The sequence below is a fragment of the Calidris pugnax genome, unplaced genomic scaffold (genome assembly GCF_001431845.1).
Source record: "Calidris pugnax isolate Ruff unplaced genomic scaffold, ASM143184v1 scaffold171, whole genome shotgun sequence".
Classification (NCBI taxonomy): Eukaryota; Metazoa; Chordata; class Aves; order Charadriiformes; family Scolopacidae; genus Calidris; species Calidris pugnax.
Genome location: NW_015091064.1, coordinates 24,360 through 30,359, shown reverse-complemented (window position 1 = coordinate 30,359; position 6,000 = coordinate 24,360).

Below are 6,000 nucleotides of genomic sequence, written 5' to 3'. Positions count from 1 at the left end.
TTGATAACAAATAGAGCAATCACCTCTGAACAACTCAACCACTCAAGATGTTATCCCTTCTCTCAGAAATTAAAGACAGAAAACTGTCAAGCTTGTTTCCTAGTCTCTTGGATGTCTTGATTCTTTCTTTTTCAAGAATCCCGTCTGCTTAAGCAGGGTGAGATTCTTTGAGGTAATGAAGTCAGTCCACTGAGTAGAGAAAATGGTAAAAATGTGAGTTTACAGCTCATTCCCTGAAGTTCAGACATTTTACTTCTGTTACTTTTACTTCTGTTCTCTTTGAATACCTTAACTGTAATTCTGGCATGAAGAGCTTCTCTCATGATGCTCCTAGTTAAATATTTGGCTTCCTGCCCCATAGGTATAAATACTTATTATTTTAGACTCTTCCTATGTTCCCACTATTTATAATCATAGTTTATCATGTAAACATGGCTTTAATTTCATTATAAACAGGACAAAATCTGAAAGTATTCTCCATTAGCACATTTTCCAAATTTCTGTGGAATTTGCGTGGGAAATCTAAATGTAAATGAATTATCTGGCAATTTTATCTATTGCATTCTTCTGAAATTAGTGAACTTTGAAATTTAGAATGCTCTAATTCTGGTCTAGAAGACCAGATGTCTTATTTCATTGTTTATATTTGGTAATAACAGATAGCCTACATCTTATTACTAAGTGCTTTTTTTTGTGTGTCTGTGGGTTTTTTTTGGCTGAGGTGGCTACATCCCTAAACATGTATAGAAAAACTGCCAACTCTATATTTAGAGATGTAAACAAGTGATTACATATGGTACTGTTAGAGAACACAAGGACAATTAGTATTTTAAATTGGTTGATTGTTTCCGGATTTTTTTTAAGATACAAATGCTTAGATAAGTATAAACAACAAGAATAACTCTAGGTCAATTATGGATTATTCACTATTCATGTTAGTGAAAGCAAGAGAGTGCATTTACCAGGTTGGTTATTACATTTTTATGGAAAACTGAAATTTTTCTCTTCTGAAATTTTTTCTTATGAACCAGTCATCACTATCTATCAGTATAACCAAAAGAGAAATGTAGGCATAATTATATATTTATCATCCCTTCACAACAGTCACACCTACAAATTGGTAGTTTTTGAGGATGAGGAAGATAAGATATTTAGATTTAATCAGATCTGTTATTGCACAGACTTGGATAGAGATACTTGAGTGATAAAAACTGCTGAGATTTACTGAATTGCAGACTTTTTTGAAGTTAATGAATATGACAAAAGTCATACTGAAATGATATGTTTTACCAGTAAATTGACTGTAACTGAACTGCTCACACTAATTATTCTGCCCCTTTTACTCCAAAGTACTAGTCATGATTCAAGTATTTTTAAAATATTGAAATGTATGCTATTCAAAAGATAGCGTGGAGGAAGCTGCATGCTTGCTTGGTAAAGTAAAATTATAAACTGTTAACTTACCTTACATAAACTATTTAGTGTGCATAAACAGCATAATATCCCTTACCCTTGCTTCCTGACTCAGCCCTGCATCTCCAGAGACTTAACAAATGGCTATTGGTATTGCAAAGGAGGATCTTGGCCATGTAATTAATTTCCAGTGATACTGAGTTGTTTAATATATTCCATAGGAATGAGTCCATAGGTATGCACTAAAGGGAAGCATAAATGCTGTGTTAGGATTTTAAAGATTAACTCTTCCAGCTTTGAGATGATAAAGTGTTGACAACACTGTATTCAGGTATTAATATCACACCACCGAAAATATATTAACTTTAAATTATTTGAAAAAGTGTATGCAACTTCCATGTGAAAATCTGAATGCGTTCAATTTGAAGGTGGTATGGAGCTCATTAGAGAATTCAGCTTGGGATAGTAGAGGAAGTAGAGACATATTATTCAGAACAGGTAAATATGATCCTTTTTACATTCCAGTCCTACAGATGTAAAACATTATTATAATGTGTGATTCTGAATGCTCTGTGGATATGTTTGCTAGTTCTTCAGACATAATTTATACAGTCTCCTTCTGCTTTGTACTTTTCTCCTCGTAGGACACACTTCTTTCTCAAAATGCAATATGTAACAATTTATACTCTGATGCCAAAGACAATTCACTGCTATAGCAGCATATACCTTTCACCATCAGTTGAATGTGCAGAATCCTCTTTATATAATTTAATGAGCCCCTCTGCTTCTGGGTCCCATGGAGTTTTCCTCAGCCAGTTGCTGATTAAAGCTATTCTGGTTGAATGAGAAAAAAACAAGTAATTATAATAATGTAATAATTTCAGCTTTTAGGTTTTACAGAAACTGTTTGGAATACTTTCCTGGTTGTTAATGATCCTTAATAGAACAGATGGAATTCTCAAGTCTGAACAGAAGCTGCAGAAGAGTCTCTGAGGTGTATGATGTGTCATTTGGTTCACACCCGGCAGAGTAAACCAGAATAAATCTAAAAAAAGGAGGATGCTGAGGGGCTTTGATTGTATTGCTGAGCTATTCCCTACATAACATGTGTTGTGCTGCTAATTTGCTGACTTGGAAACACCGGCAAAGAATTATATTGGGAGTTTTAAATTCTAAGCATTACAATATTAAAGCAGTGGCATGCTGTGACACAAAACTTAAAAAAAAAATGTAGAAAATCTCCATCTAAATTGCAGCTTTAATGCACTCCAAGGACTAATACCCACAATCACTTCAAAGGCCGGCTGCCTGATTAAAATTGCTGGTCCAGACCTTGGTAAATAGCTGAAATTGCTTTATATTAAAATAATAAAATCATAAAAACAATTTCAGCAAATTCAGACACTTCTGAAAATTATGACCTCTAAACCTTTGTAGGTCATAATCCACTGCTGAATACAGACCCAGCTTCTCAGTGTGTATCTCTCTTGTTAGGTACCTAGATGCTTAGATGTCATTCATATTATAACCTTTGTGAAGCAGTTTCTTTTTAAACACCTAGGCACCTAACTTCCCTGGGCCATTGCTTTTCATTGTCCAGTCCCAAAAGCACACAGACTTTTCGTGGGGCACCAAAAAAACCTTCTTGGAGATCTAGCCTTCAGGTCATGAAGAAACATCCTCAGAATTTCACATGAAGATGTGAATCCTGTCAGTTTAAAATCTTAGAAGGAAGACATAGCTTGGAAAATCTAGGCAATGCAAAACCTGTGGGTCAGTGGGAATCTGTGTAGCTTCCCATAGGAAGGAAGAGAGAAAAAAAATACTAGACTTTCATAATGCTGTTTAACCACTAAATCATCTGAAAGAACAACGTACTCATATGACTCTCCTTCTTGCTCAGATTCTTCCCATGGATATTTGGAGCCTCTGCAGGATCAGCTGTGGCTGAAAACAATTATTTATATCCATTCTTCCCTTCTGTGTCATTCAGATAATAATGGTATTATAAATCAGAAGGAGGAGGAAGAAAAGGAGGGACACAGGAAGAAGTTGTCCTGGTTTGAGGTAAAACAGAACTTGTTTTCTGTTTGGTAATTTTATTTTTCTGCTAATCCTCTCCTAACTAAGTGAACTCTCTGAAATTAACAGCATGTTTTTCAGACAGTGTTGGCTTCCAAAGTGGTAAGACCTTGGTTGCTTCCTGTAACAACCAAGATCAGCTCACCTTGTTGTGTGCCCCATTAGAGGAGAACTCTGTCTGTTTGTCTGCCTTTGATCCTAATCTGTGCATTCCTGAATCCAGCTCCAGAATCCAGCTCCTGTCTGTTGCTGAGTCCAGTGTGGGACTTTCCCAATGGCTGCTGGTGACATGATTGTCATCCTGGAAGCTTGATATAGTTTTGTATGTATTGTATGTATGTCATTATTTTTCTTTTAAAGTAGTTTAGTTTCTTTTAAAACTCCTAAGTTTCTTTTCTCTTTCATCCTTCTCTCCCTGAAGGGAGATGCTTTCCCTTCTCTGAAGGAGAGAGAAGTACAAGAGAACATGTGTTGTTTGTTTTAGTGTCCAGCCCAGCACAAACCATGACAAGTGTGAAGAATTTTACACAACTGTGCAATTTACTTCTGAAATAATACAAATTGCAACATAAAATATCAAACGAAATATTCATTCTGAAATAATACAAATTGTAACATAAAATATCAAACGAAATATTCATTCTTAAAAAATGCTGGTTGACTTTACGTATAATATCTAGAAGCTCGAGGTATGGAAAGAAAATTAATAGGAGTTACTAAATTCTGCCTCATAAAATAAAATTACTCCTATGAAGTACTAGAAGTGAACAGTTTAAACACTAATAGTTTGATATGACCTTTGATCATTTCAGTAAAATTGCTCTTCTTTCAAAGCCTGCTATTCGATATGATTATATATGGTGTTTTAGAAATAACAAGTCTACCTTTTTTTTTCCTGTATTAAAAGAAACAAAAAGCTTTTTTATTAAAATCCAGAACTGCTTCCTACATTAAGAATATTTCCACATCAGCTAAGTGTTTCTGCATCTTCTAGCTGAAGTTAGTAAAAGACCTGTCAGGTTAGCATGAGTAAAATAGCAGTCTACAAGCACTTCTCCTGTTTTCCTATGTAGTCAATAAAAAATTGACAAATAGCATGTATACGAGTAAGTAAGTCTGGGAAAGTTATTTCAGTAATTCTCTTCTCATGCAGCAAGTAAACTTGAATAGAGAAGCATATCATTGAGGGGAGCCATGCTAAATAAACTCTTCTGGGAGATGCATTGGTGGTGTTAGGTAGGTGCTGGGAGGTGAGGAGGAGATGGCAGGAGCTGGGGATGGATGGAGCAGGAAGGAACAGTGCAGGAGGCCTACAGGGTGATGGCTCTGTAAAATACAGTAGGAAAACGAGGTTTCTATTGAAACGGAACAAGAATACAGGAAATGTTTCTCTGTCACTAGTCCGCTACCTGGCCCTATGAGTCTCTGGCGGCTCATCTTCCCTGTCTAGCTCACCTCCAGGATAAATACTATAGACTTCCAAAGAAAGATTCTGTTGCTTGTTTAATGCTCTGAGCATAATATTTCCCTGATCACAGAAGTGATTTTGATTTTACCCTGTTTTTCACTGGTTTAGGGCAAATGACCTGGTTTACCTAGGGTCTCTGTACCATCTATGCAAAATAGAAATATTTTCTTACTCTTCAGGTAATAGAAGGGTAGAGTAATGAAATAATCCAACACAATGAGATAATACCTCTGTATACATAGACATGTAGATACAAAAGAAGACTTCTTTTCAGTGAATACCAACATGCCTCTATACTAGTGAAAATTTAAGTTTTTAGGGTATTTTTGTAATGTCTTCTTTCAGAGTTTAAGTAAAATGAATAGTTTTCAGATCAAATTTAGAACATAGAAGAACAGTGAACTTTGAAAAACATGGTGTTCCCATTTGTCACATGTAGTGGCACTGTATCTTGATACGCTTTTCTTCGTGATATAGTGCAGACTTGTCTGATGAAGAAAAAAGAGGAACATATAAGAAACATTCATTTTAGGAAACATATGCTTACCTGCTCTGGTCATCTAAAATAAAAATATTTTAAAGCAATAACATATGCTTGCACATTGGTCAGTGAATAATAATGCTTCATATCTTTCAATAAAAGCAATGAAAGGCCTCAAAAAGCTTTGAACTTCATGACAGCTCTGAAGATGGTATTTTGATGGTAGATAAATGGATCTCAGGCATTTACAAAGCCATCTATTTTCAGGTCTCAGAAGAGAAATGCCACAACATTAGCTTACTTACATTTCTTCTTAAAGGGAAGTAAGTAGGAGGAGAATTCTGATAATTTACCAATCTCCTGCTTTGTTCATAAGCTATTCCCAGTCTAAAAATACATATATTCAGAGTTTGAAATGTTAAAAACAACATGTTCAAATTAGGAACCTTGAAAAGTTTCACTGAAACTTGATTCAGAAATAATTTACATGATAACCTTTTTGGAAAAAATATGTAATACCTTCAAAAGATAAATATGTCATTAGAAATCTAACAAA